Below are 14,354 nucleotides of genomic sequence, written 5' to 3'. Positions count from 1 at the left end.
CTCACATCCTCAAATTTCAGAACATACAGTTATTAATGTGCGACCCACAAATGTCTTCTACCCAACCTGTGTTCAAAAATGATTCTGTATATACTAGCCAGTCAGTCATCAAACCTTCACTGAGCATGTGGCATGCGGATGCCTAGAGCTTTAGGGATTTAAGATGAATGAATTTAGGAGTGATTTAGGATTGTGTGCAGGTGTATTCCTGGCAATGAGCAAAGCACAGAGAAACTCCGTCCCAGTGGAACCATGGGACTCCTTCACCTGAAATGCGTCCGTATTTCTCAGCTGGTAGATTGAGAGCTTAGAATATAGCAGGTGCTCAGTAAATACAAAGTAACTAGTCAAAGCTAGTACATTACAGAGCTAGTTAGAATCAGACTAACGGGGGATCCCTGATGGCTCAGTGGTTTAGCGCCTGCCTTCCACCCGGGCAGATCCTGAAGTCCCGGGATCAAGTCCCACACCAGGCTCCCTGAATAGAGCCTGGAGCCTGCCTCTCCCTCTGCCTGTTTCTCTGCCTCTGTGTCTATCATAAACAAATAAAATCTTTAAAAAAAAAAAATCAGACTAACATAGAAGCTAGGAAAAATTCCTTGCCCAATAAAAAAACACCCGCCAGTGCAGTGACTACTGAAATCCCACCATTGGGAGTTTTAATTCATTCCAATTATAATGGAGAAACCTCACACTTGAAGTCTCATTACACCTTTGTCCCATTTGTTTTTTTTTATATATTTTATTTTATTTTATTTTTAAGATTCATTCATTCATTTATTTTTTTAATAAATTAATTTTTATTGGTGTTCAATTTACCAACATATAGAAAAACACCCAGTGCTCATCCCGTCAAGTGTCCCCCTCAGTGCCCATCACCCATTCCCCCCCCACCCCCCGCCCTCCTCCCCTTCCACCACCCCTAGTTCATTTCCCAGAGTTAGGAGTCTTTATGTTCTGTCTCCCTTCCTGATATTTCCCACACATTTCTTCTCCCTTCCCTTATATTCCCTTTTGTATGAATGATCTTTTAAGGCCTTTATCACAGGGTCACTACCAAACTCTTTAGCCACACCCCTCCCCTCAAGCCAAGTTCATATACCCTGTCTTCCGTCTCCAGCATATCCAGATGTTGCTTAGACTTCCAAGCCCCTGTCCAGAAAGCCTTCACCCTGTTTACTTGTCAATCTCATCAGAATCACCTCTCTGTATCTCCAGCTCCAACACAACAAAGAGCACCTTCTTCCTTGACATTGTGTGTTCCATAATCACATCTACTATTAACACATCTGTCTCCCCTATAAAACCGTGATCTCTGACTCCCCAGCAATTACCCAAGCACCTTACACATGGAGGTGCTTAACACACTTGATTTTTATTTTAAAAAGGAATCCTATTGTTAAAATAATCTTTAAGAGGAAGGGATTGAGTGTAGACAGACGACATCTGTAGGCATTGAAAGGGAGGCACTGAGATTCTAGAAGCTCCTAGATGACTCACTTTACCTCCTCAGGAAGTTTCACTTACAGAAGATGACTGACACATGGCCTTTCCTGGGACCTCATCTGGCTGTTTGATGGCCATAGTCTCTTATTTGCTACCTTGCTCTGCACCTGCTGCAGAACCCTCAGAGGTGGCCAGGAAAAGTTTATATACTCCCCAAGTTGCTTTTCTTGCAGACAAGGAGAGATGTTCACCTGGGGAGCTGTGACTCAGCCAACTCTCATTCCAGGAAATGATCACAGCCATATAGTCCCCAAAAGGTTGACATATTTTGGGTCTCACCAGCTTTTCTGTGGTTCAGAAGCTTAGTAGGGGAGGGCAAGAGTGTCAGGCTATTTGTGTCCCTAGGATCCCAAACAGTTGCCAATAAACACTGAAATCTCTCTTAAATATCACCCAGCCTTCTGAGTCTCTATCACTTCTTTCCTTTCTCTCCACTGGCTGGTCTTTCATTCTCTAACTCCCAAAGTGATCCTGTCAGTACTGAACACAGGAAAATGGCTTTGAAAGGAAATTAAACAGCCAGGCTCTCACAGTACCTGTTGAGTTCAGACAGAGAGTACTTATTTCCTACTGATGGAAATAATTACTCAGCTTTAAGATCTCTTAAGTTTGCTTCTCCTCCAAGAGAGATACACAGAATTATCTTCCACTGAGCCACTTAGGGGCAGGAAGAAGAAATTTACCATACAATTTGTCTTAAACTTTTTAAAGGCATATATAACCAAAAAACAAGACTCAATTTTCCTGTTTGTTGCCTGGTTTTCACATGTGGTCCACTAAAGTAATCAATGATGTAATCAATATCCTTGACTTGAGTCTGTGGAGTGAGCACAGGGCAGTAGTCAGGGCATAGACAACAAAAATCACTGAAACAGGGGACCCAGGAGTTCTTTGTGATAAGGACAGTACGAGCCTCCTGGGCTGAGAGGGACAATAGGTGGTCAAGGGCAGGTTCCTGCCTCAAGGAGCTCTGTCTGATGGGAAAGACAGACAAGTAAAGAATCCATGGCAATGATACACCAATGGGATGGCTAAGGGACCAAGGGGAAGGGAGTGGTCAGCTCAGGCCAGATGTCCCCAAAAGGCCTCCACACAAGAAAGAAAGGAAAAATTGGCTCTGAGGGACAACTTCACCAGGGACAGGAGCTATCACGGATGTGTTGGTGTCCATCCAAATCTTTTTTCCCTGTACCCATGGCCCCGCTGCTGTGAATACTGGTACTAACTGTTCATAGTTGTCTTTCCTCCAGAAAACTGAGCTGGGCCAAAGAACCTGCATTGTCCAGGAATGTACTGCAGGAACAAGCTGCAGCCAATGGCTGAGGAGTATAAAATGCTACCTTAAAAGCTGTCTAGAACATTATGCCACACTTGCTCCCTGTCACTCCCTCCTGACTTGATTCCTACAAGGACACTTTCCTTTTCTTCCTTATGAAGATTACCAAAATTTTGCTTCAGAAAGGAAGGAAGAGAATGTGGGAATCCCCTGTCAGGTTGTTTTTTGTTTTGCTTTTCATGACATCCCAACAAAAAGATGCCCCTAGAGCTGTATCCTCCAAAATCCTGTTGGAGACAAAGCACACACACTGCTCTGTTGAGATGCCAGACAAGGAGGTGTCTACCAGGGTCCAAATATACTTTGAGTCTGTCATCCTGTGACTGTCCAGAGATCAACTCAGCCATTTTTCAGCAAAAACTGCTATTTATGCCAGAAATCCCAGGATTGGGTCCCTGCTTCTCTCCTCACTCTCTGGGGACCCTTTCAGATAAACTTTAGCTGCAGATTTCAAAGAATGGGAACAAGGTTATTGATTCACTTTTATTAAAAATCAGAAGGGAAGTCACAAGACACTTAGTTCAGTAACATACCCAGTGAACTTAAGACAAAAGATTGAATCTTTGAAGGGATATAACATTATTAAATCAATCTCTAATGGGTTCAGCTGGAAAAGTTCAAAGATAATTATTCCAGAGTTCCAAGAGTCAGTATGGTCTCCTGTGTTTTTTTCTGTTATCTTTCCACTGAGTTACTAAGAGTTACTGAACTCTTCTGAGAAACAAATTCCTGATCCTTTATAAGGGAGCCAAGACCATTATGGGAACCACCTTTTACCTGCACTTAACAATTAGGAGATCCTTTCTGTTGTGCAACCAAACACAGAATATTTTGAAATAGCTTAATATAGTGACTGGATTATTATATAGCCCATGAAACAAATAAGAAAATGCATTTTAAAAAGCAAAACAAAGAGCTGAATAGAAGAACATCACACAGGAAGCTGACTTTAGCGAAAAGAGATGGAAATGCCTTGTTAAAGAAATGACATTTAAGCTGCGAATTAAAGGAATAGAAGTAGCTAGCCAAGCAGTGAGGGATGAGAAAAACATCCAGAGGAGAATAAGCAATATGTTCAAGAAACAAAAAGAAGACCAGTTTAGTTAGATCAAGACCAGTAAGGACAAGGATCAGACACAATAAAGCTGGAGCCAATGGCAGGGGTCAAAGCAGGTAAAGCATATGGTCATGGCAAGAGGGTCTAGATTTTATTATAGAGACAAAGTGGTTGAAGAGTTTAAAGCAGGAAGAGCAACATGATCTACAATATGTTTATTTAGAAGAGCCGATTGACTGCTGTCCTCCACCCCAGGACAGCAAGAATGGACATAGAGCAAGAATGGAACAGGCCCAGCTGGAAGGCTCTCACAATAGTGCAGGCAAAAGATGTTAGTGATGTGGGCCAAGAAAATGATATTGGACAAGGAGAAAAGACTAGACTCCACTTATATTTTGCATATTGAATAAATAAAACTTCCTAATGAATTAGAAGCAGGGAATGAGGGAAAAGGGAATCAAGAGTGAGACTTGGTTTTTATGGCACCATCAGCTGGGTGAATGGTGACTTAGTGAACTGGGAAAGAGACAGCCAGGAAGGCAGCAAGGCAGGTGGGGGGCAGATCAAGACGTTTGCTTTGGACAGGTTAAACCTGACATTTCTAGGAAATATTCAGCTGCAGATGTCAGGTGAGCAGTTGGATACATGAATCTGAAATGCAGAGAGATCTGGGCTGGAAATATAAATCAGGAACAAGATCAAAATAAACCACATTTAGCCTATGGGAAAAAATGGCATCAAGGGAAAGAACAGAAAGAGAACAAAGGCCAGGATACACTGAGGAGAACCCCAACATTTGTGGTCTATTAGAGAAGGAAGATAAGAGATTGAAGAAAAGACAAAGGAACAACGTAAGAGAAGAGGTACACCAGAAGCCACACTAGTCCACCACTCCACTAGAAATGACCTGTCAAGGTCACCTATGGCCTCTGTAGCCAAATCCTGGGATGACCTTCAATGCTCATCTTCCACAAAGTTAATCATTCTGAGCCTTGAAACATTTTCCTCTCTTAGCTTCCATTAGGTTTTCAGCCATTATTAGCAACCACATCCAACCAAACAAAGAAAATTAACATCTCACACAACAGGAAGCATCTCCAAATGTAAACCAGCCTTCAGGGCTGGTTGATTCATCAGCTTAACAATATCTTCAGGGACACAGGCTCTGCCTGTTTCTCTACTTTGCTGTATATGGTATAGAAACCTCTGAAAGGAAAGGATGAAAGAGAGAAGAAAAGAAAATGGATTTCATATTCACAAAAAAGGTGGAATCCTTGGATCTTTCCCCAATTTCACCCGACCATTCTTAGAGGAGCAATTTTCAAATATTTAACCTCAGAATTACTTCACAGTCTTCAAAATTATTGAGGAGCCCAAAGAAATCATATGAGAATTACATATATTGGTATGTGTCATGTGAGAAATTAAAACTGAGTCACTTAAAAATATTTTTATTAACTCCTTTTTAAAATAAGGTGGTAATAATATATTCACCTAAATAACATTTTATGAAAAGTAACTGTATCTTAAATTAAAAAATGTTAGTGAAAAGAGTGGCACTGTTTTACATTTTTTAGATCTTTTTAAAATCTAGCTTAATACAAAATAATTCATCTTCTATGTGCTTCCACATTTGACCCCTTGCAATACCCACATCAGATAGCCACTAGAAAATTTCACTCTACACTAAAGCGAAAATGAGAGTAAAGAAGATGAATGAATTGTTGGTATTATTATGAAAATAGTTTCAATCTTTCCAATCCCCTGAAAAGGAATCCTAAGCGTCCACAGATCATACTTTGAGAACCAGTGCCCTACTGAGAATGAAAGCAGAGATCTCTGGATTGAAGCACCAAGAACAATTGAGGGACAAACTTACTGTACCCAAAATATGGCATTAACTAAAAGATCTACGTTGGTTGTTGAAACTCTACCACCTGCCTCAACTCCCATATTTCTCAACCTGCCTCAACAACTAGGATACTGTCAATTAGGATAAATTCTTCAACTGGGAAACTAAAATACCTCCTCTAAGGAATCTAGCTAGCCTAATAGAAAATATCTAAGGATATTGATATCAGAAGTTCAATACTTCTCAACCTGCCTCAACTCCCAAGATACTGTCAGTTAGGATAAGTCCTTCAACTGGGAAACTAAAACACCTTCTCTAAGGAATCTAGCTAGCCTAATAAAAAATATCTAAAGATACTGATATCAGGAGTTCCAGTGATAAAAACCCCAGGTTTCCATGGGGTTTTCACCCCATGGTGAAAGCCATGAATGACAGAGTTTTAAATGAGCTTTTTGATGTTGCTCTTAATTACCAACAGACAAGCAAAGATAACAAAATAAGTGAAGAAAGCTACTAAAAGGAATACTAAAAAACAAAATAAACATATAAGGGAAAAAATAAAGAAAACACTATGCAGGAAGAAATAAAACTTTCAAAAACAATTATTAATATTTTCAGAGTAAATACTATATCTATAAAACAAAGCCAGAATCCTTGGAAAATATTGAGAGAACAACAGCAACAAAAAAGCCCTTTGGAAATTAAAAGTATGACAATAGAAATGAAAAACCCACTGGAAGTGTTGGCAGATGAAGTTGAAAAACCCTCCCAGGAAGTGGAGCAAAAAGACAAAGACATGAAAAAGCTAAGAGGTCCAACTCCAAACGGCAGGTGCTCTGGAAAGAGAAACTGGATAGAAAGAAATCATCAATAAAATAATTCAAGAAAATGTACCAGCCCTGAAAGATTTGCATTTCCAAATTTAATGGCTCACAAAGTACTCAGCACAAGAGATAAAAATAGACCCACACCAAGACCCATCACTTTAAAACCTCAAAATACAGGAGACAAAGACAGGATGTTAATTCCTGAGTAGGAAAAAGAGTTATACACAAAGTGGGGGCACATGGGTGACACATGGGCTAAACCTCTGTCTTCAGCTCAGGTCACGATCCCTGGGTTCTGGGATTGAGCCCCAAGCCAGGCTCCCTGCTCAGCAAGGAGTCTGATTCCCTCTCTGCCCCTCTACACTCCTATCCCCCTGCTCATGCTTTCTCTCTCACTCATGCTCTCTTCCTCAAATAAATAAATCAATCTTTATTTTTTTTTAATTTTTATATATCCATTTGAGAGAGAGAGAAAGAACATGAGTTGGGGGAAGGGACAGGGGGAGAAGGAGAAGCAGGGAGCCCAACGTGGGGATCAACCCCGGTACCCCCAGATCATGACCCAAGCCTAAGACAGACACCTAACCAAATGAGCCACCCAGGCACCTCAAAAAAAAAAAAAGAGTTCTACACAAAGCACCAAGAATCAGAATAGCATTGAACTTTTCAACAGCAACACTAGAGGTTGCATATATACTTTGAAATATATAGTAGGTAGGGGAATTGAATTGGAGATAAAAAAGGAAAACACTATATTTTAAATTTTTTTAAAGAGTAGCCAAAGACCAGTATCAATTGGGTATAACAAACTGAGAAAGACCAAATCCATTTTGTGCATATAAGAGACAGCCAAATTAATAGAGGCACATACATATATCTTACAAATTTATGAGATCCACTACCCCATCTCCACTCACAGCTCTAGCCACTCATGCCAGCTTTCTGTTGCTCGGACATCCCATGCTCATCACCATCCCAAAGCCTTTTTGAACTAATGGTTTCTTCTTTCTGAATTGTTCCTTCCCTGGCTCTTTGCACAGTCAATTCCTTTTCATCTTTCAAGTCTCATCTCAGCATTTCACCATTTCAGAGAGGACTTCCTTTATCCTCCTATGCAAATTAACCCCTTCAGTCCTATCAGTCCCTCTCTGCAACAGCTGCTTATAGATTCCTTTAATAGCAGCTATCAAAATTAAATGTCCTTGTTTGCTTACTCATTGTTTGCACCTCTCCATCTTTATAATGTAAATTCCATGAGGGCAGAAATCATGTATATCCCATTACTTCTCCTGTAGCACTTGGATCAAGAATAGTGCCTGGCACATAATCCGTGTTCCATCATTTATTTGGAAAAGTAAAAGGTCAGTGAAGATGAGATCAGGAACCAAGAGGCCATAGTATTGGATGAGTTGTCAATATGGATGTTAAGTCAGGGAGAATGATGACAGCATTTAGAAGAATAAGAGTAAGCCAGATACTAAATCCTCCCATGAATGCAGGAGATAGGGTGTTCAATGGATGATGCATCAAGGAGTAAAAAAGCATAGCATTACCAGATGGCATGAGCAGATTTTTGTAGGCAGGATGGAAACGTCTGTTTCAATGCAGCACTGGAGAGTAAGAAGACATCTACTTCACCTCCTAGCCTTTAGGTGGGTAAGATATAGGAGAAGAATAAGTCTTCATTTGAGACAATGAAGGGATAGCCAAATTTCAAATAGAGAAAGGAGACAGGAAAATTCAGAGAAGGTAAAAATGAGTTTCCTAATGACATTTCCAGAGAGTGTGATGGAAGGCATAGGTTATGTTATAAAAATGGTTCTCAACCAGAGGCAATTCCTACCCCACCCCAGAAACATTTGTATCTAGAGACATTTTTGGTTGTTAACTTAGGAGGTATTAACTGGCATCCCATGAGACCAGAGGCACTGCTAAACATGCACTGAACAGCCTCCCATAACAAAGAGTTAGCCTCACCAAAATGTCAACAGTGCCAGAAACTCTGGGTTGAGAAACATTGGAATACAGGATGGAAAGAACCAGATGGGATGAAAGTCCAGTTAGGGATAAAATGCATTTAGGAGTCACCAAGGCAATTCAGGTCGGGTGGCATGATGAGATTAGTCCTGATAGATTGTGAAATGGAAATGGGAAACCACAGCTGTTGCTGAAGTTAAAGTCCACATAGCTAATAGAATGGCAGCTACCCAAGACAGCTCCATCTAGGATAATGGAGATCTGGGCAGCAGCTCCCAGAGACCAGCAGTGTAATGGAATACACAGGCGATATCTCATGGATGTTTGGCTTGGCCAAGTACCCAGAATTCTCTAGTTCTGAGTGTCATCTTCTGAAGAACTGAGGAACCCTTGGAAAACATTAACATTCAAGATGCCCTGAGCCCTCTTATTTGCCATATTGTTTACTTCCATTACTTCTCCTAAAGTGGCATGATGGTAAGGTCAAGGTGAACTCCATTTTAAAGTAATTTTTCTCGAAGGTGCATATCAGTTAACCAGGAACTAGATAAGGAAGGGCAAAACAGGGGGGAACAACAAATACTTATGGAACTCTTAGGTACCAGGTATTGTTCCAGGTATTTACCAACCATATGAAGTAGAGATTTAGAAATCTGTTATAGAGGTGAGCAATATGAGGCTGCAGAGACTATGGGCTTTGTAGATCATACAACCAGGATAACTTCGTAGCTATGATTGTAACTCCAAATAGTATGGCATTAAAGCATGTGGGATTTCTACTCTGATATGCAGTTCCCAGAATCACGCCTTGCTTATGTAGGCATACTAAATATTGGATGGATGGATGGATGGATGGATGGATGGATGGATGGATGGATAAAGGGAGTGATGATGAACAGAGCTCATTTGTATGGCTCATCCACATTTTTTCCTCCTACCTTGTCCCCTGGTTGGGTTTTATTGTGTATTCTGCTCTGGTTTGGCTTAGTTTTTTTTTTTTTTTTTTTGAAATTATGATCAGCTTCTGATTACCCATGGTAATAGAAGAGATAGATAACAGAAATAATTGAAAGCAAAAGTCAATCCAGAAATAATTTCTATTTAGTGTGGGGATTTTGTTCATGCCCTTTTAGACAGCAGATTTACCAACCTAATTATATTTTACCTTGGCAAATATTAAAATTATTTTTCATTCCTTAAGCACATACCAATTGGTGGTAGGTAAGGTAAAGCGAGACACAAGCTGGATGGCAGAAAAAGGCAAGCAGGGACATAAAACTTGAGAGCAACAAATTTATAAGCTTTATTACCTACAAGTGAGTAATGAAGAATTTATTTATAACCCCAGAAAGAGTCCTTTAAATTTAATAAGAAATAATGAGTCATTTCTCTCTGGATGTTTTTCTATAGTATAGTCTGTACAGAGCTATTTTTAAGAATCTCTTTAGAAAGATTTTGACTTGCCCATTTCCTTAGCAGTTGATATCTCAGTCTTTGGCTGAGGACAAGGGATCATGAAAGAAACCAAGTTGGCTCAAGCTGTCTTCATGAGTCCCTTGGTCAGGGGGATGAGCCAAGCCCATCCCCCTGGTAAAACTTTCCATTCCCTCTCCCACCAAAGTGTATGTCAGAACTTACACCTTACCCACTTATAGGCCAGCAGAATACAATAAGACATAAATCCCCTAATCCCCCCCTTCTTTAGGGGACCAGCATGAAAGCAAGAGTGGGAATGGAAAGAGCTCAGAATTTAGAGTGAGAAAAACCTACATTATAGTCTCCTACTTACTGGCTATGTGACCCTGCAAAATCCCCTGTATTGACTCCCCTAAGCCTCTTTCCCTTATTTATAAACTGGAGATGGTAATGCCCATGAGCAGGTGACATCCTGCAGGCATCTGAAAGGCTGGGCTAAATTATAAAAACAATAAATAATGTATGAGGTCAGTTGTGCAAATGGCACCTCAGAGACAAAATGTTTCCTGTGCCAGCTGCAGAAAGAGAAACAAATTAGCTTCATTTGTATCCACGATATTAATTCAGAACACAAACAATAGGTCAACAAAAGAAGTGTCCAGAAGAAGGTGAGGGAATGCCGGGAATGCCGCTGGAACCCAGGAAAGTGAGATGCAGAGACACAACAGGAAACAGCCCACATTCCAAGAGGAGTCCCACCCCTAGGAATCTACCAGCCCAGAGGCTACCCAATTGTTAGCCTGATGCCTTTAAACCCTGGAAGTGTGGCCTATGCTGTCCAGGAAAACTTACGGTAAATTAACGTCCATGTGGTTTCCTACAGGACGGGAAGGGGCTAGCCAGGGGATAGGTCTGTTCAGTCTTCACAAATTCACTTCAGAGGTTCATTATAAGGCACAAAGAAGACCCCATAAGAAAGTACTTCGTAAACTGCCCAGTTCTGTGTGTTGCACTAACATCCTCAAATGGTGAGTTTCACTGGGCAGGTTCAACCCTCAGCTGTGACACCTGGGTCCACCTGACCCATTACCTCCAGAGCTCAAACATCTCAGTGAATCCTGAAAGTAGAGAAATGCAAGAAGAGTTGCTGGATTCAAGAAGTGCCATCTCTTTGTCCCCTGTCCCTGCTTGCCTAACTCTCAGTCCATTCTGCCAGATATACCATCAGCTAGTCATTTGCCTCATACTTTAAATCCCATTCATCACTGCCAACAGTTAGCTTCTTGTCCCGCCTTCCAAATACTATTTTAATATTCCTCCTGGATTGTGGCAGTCTCCCTAACAACACCACAGTCTCTCCTCATGGGTTCTGACATTCCAATTTCTTGGATATTCTTTTGAAGTTCTCCACAGTAAGAAAGTCTGTTTTGTGTCACAAAACTCTGCTTCCCCCTCTTGGATCCCATACCTAAAATTCAATGCTCTCCCCAATGATTCCATATAATTTAGTTTCATTTAACCACATGATAATTTATTATTTAGCTTGGGTCAAGGCCTAAAACCAGAGTTGTGGTAAAAACAGCTAGAGGATGACCCAGGTCTGAATTCATTCATTCATTCATTCATCTATTCATTCATTTAGCAGTTCCCACAATGCTCCTATGTCTGAGCTCTAAGAATGAAGAGATGAGGAACTTGGCTTCTGTCCCAAGATTTTGGAGCCTGACAACCAGATCCTGCCACTGCCACTTGCTTGTTATTTAATCTTTCTGTGCCTCTAATTACTTACCATTTCTCAACCCTAGGATGGAAATTCTAGTCAAAATAATTTATGTGTGGATTGTATAGGAAAGGTCTTAGCAGAATGCATGCCATAGAATATCCTCAATAATTGTTAACTATAAATAGTATTTTTAGCTAGCAACTACTGACATGCTCCCAATGAGCCCCACCTCCTAGTGCTCATGTCTTTGCATAACCTCTTCCCCTTTGAGGTGTGTAGGTCCTAGTGACTTGCTTCTAACAAATAGAAACAGCAAAGAGTAATGGGATGCTACTTCTGTGATTAGGTTACAAAACACCTTGACTTCCATCTTGTTGGCATCCTCCCTCTCTCTCTTTCTCACTGCATCCTGTCTTTAATGAGAGGACCCCTTATCAAGGAACTGAAAGTGATTTCAAACCAACAGCCAACAAAGAGCTAAGGCCAAGAGGAAATATATGACAACACCACATGAGTGAGTGTGGACATATAACCTGGTCAAGTTGAAACTTGAAATGATTGCACCCCTAGCCAACACCTTGATTACAGCTTTTGGGAGGAAGTTGTACTCAGTGATTCAGTGGTTGAGCATCTGCCTTTGGCTCACTCAGGTCATGATCCCAGCATCCTGGGATGGACCCCCATGTCAGGCTCCCTGCAGGGAGCCTGTTTATCCCTCTGCCTATGTCTCTGCCTCTCTCTGTGTCTTTCATGAATAAATAAATAAAATCTTAAAAAACAAAAAAAGAACAAAGCAGCTCATGCTAAATGCTTGGGGTTTCTCTTGGGGTCAATGTGAAGTAATCAAATATTCTTTAAGCAAAGTAGAAACTTAATTTCTTCTTAAATAATAAGGCAAATACAGAGTCATAAAGGAAACATCGTTGAAGAGACAAAGCCAGGACAACTTCTTGAACTGGCATATTTTCCAGGACATAAAGTTGGAAAACTTCCAAAGAATGGAAATCTCTTTTTTTTTTTTTTTTTTTTAGAATGGAAATCTCTTATTTTTAGTCCCTCCCGCTCTTCAGGGATTTATGGCACCAAGTTTAATGGTGAAGAAAAGAAACAGAAGTGAAGTTACTGAAATAAACAATTTCATTAACTTCAAAATCACTGAGTTCAAAATCAATTAAATTTGTAATACCCTTATTGAAGACAGAAGTAGTGAATTAATAACAGTGAAAATGAGTTGTTAGGAATACAAAAGGAGTGAGACTTTTGTAAATAACTTTTGGCATTACAGTTTCCTAAATCAATAAAGATACATCATTTTTTATTTGCACACCTCTTTTTAAATCCCAAATCAAGATTTTTACATATACCTGCTCTTGGACTAGTCCCATAAATCAGTTTGAAAGTGACCTAGTTTTTGCACATGAGCCATAATATCCATGTATCTAGGTCTTGTCATTGTACGACAAAAGGACTGAGATAAGAATAAGATAAAAAGCTTCTGCACAGCAAAGGAAACAGTCAACTAAACTAAAAGGTGTCCTAGGGGATGGGAGAAGATATTTGCAAATGAATATCACATAAAGGGCCAGTATCCAACACCTATAAAGAATTTATCAAACTCAACACCCAAAAAACAAACAATCCACTCAAGAAATGGCAGAAGACATGAACCGACATTTCTTCAAAGAAGACATACAAATGGCCAACAGACACATGAAAAAATGCTTCACATGACTTGGCATCAGGGAAATACAAACATAAACCACAATGAGATACCACCTTACACTAGTCAGAATGGCTCAAATTAACAAGTCAGGAAACAACAAATGTCGTCAAGGATTCAGAGAAAGGGGAACTCTCTTACACTGTTAGTGGGAATGCAAGCTGGTACAGAATATAGTCTATAAAATAAATAAGAGTCATATCTCTGAAGTATTTACAAAAAGACTCAGGTTCCAAAGAGAGGAAGAACGATTGCTAGCTTGGAATCCACAAGGCACACCCCAGGCCTTACTGTTAGAAGAGCCGCAACAGTTACAGCTTATAGAGCTTCACACATTTGATTCTCTGATCAGCATTTTTTTGAGCACCTACTATGTGCTGGGCTCCAGATCACCTCCTACTTAATATTGGCATTGGAAATCTGTAGAACTTTTTTTATTTCAATATAATTAATATACAGTATTATATTAGTTTCAAGTGTACGATATAATGATTCAACAATTCTGTACATTACTCATTGCTCATCGTTGTAAGTGTACTCAACAGAATATTACTCAGCCATATAAAAAACAAAGAAATCTTGCCTTTGCAACAACATGGATGGATCAAGAAAGTATGATCCTAAGTGAAATAAATCAGTCAGAAAAAGGGAAATCTGTAGAATTTTTATTTCCTTGTTTTCCTCTCTTGAAAGCATAAGAATTCCTAGAATAGGAGAAAATTCTCAGGTAAGTGACCTGAATCTAAACCTAACAATGAATTTGCTAAGTTGTTCATTTCATCTCTTAGGATTCATGAGAAGAATGAAAGAGTTGTACTCAATTATCTATAAAATTGCCTCCAATTTGAAAAGACTCAGAATCAATAGCCCCTTGAATGCCCAAATTCAGCTCATACCCAAACTATAGGAGGGCCCTACAGAGCTCATGATTGAGAGTTGG

This window comes from Vulpes vulpes, chromosome 11, assembly GCF_048418805.1.
Source record: "Vulpes vulpes isolate BD-2025 chromosome 11, VulVul3, whole genome shotgun sequence".
In the NCBI taxonomy this organism is placed as follows: Eukaryota; Metazoa; Chordata; class Mammalia; order Carnivora; family Canidae; genus Vulpes; species Vulpes vulpes.
Note: the sequence above shows the minus strand (reverse complement) of the source record.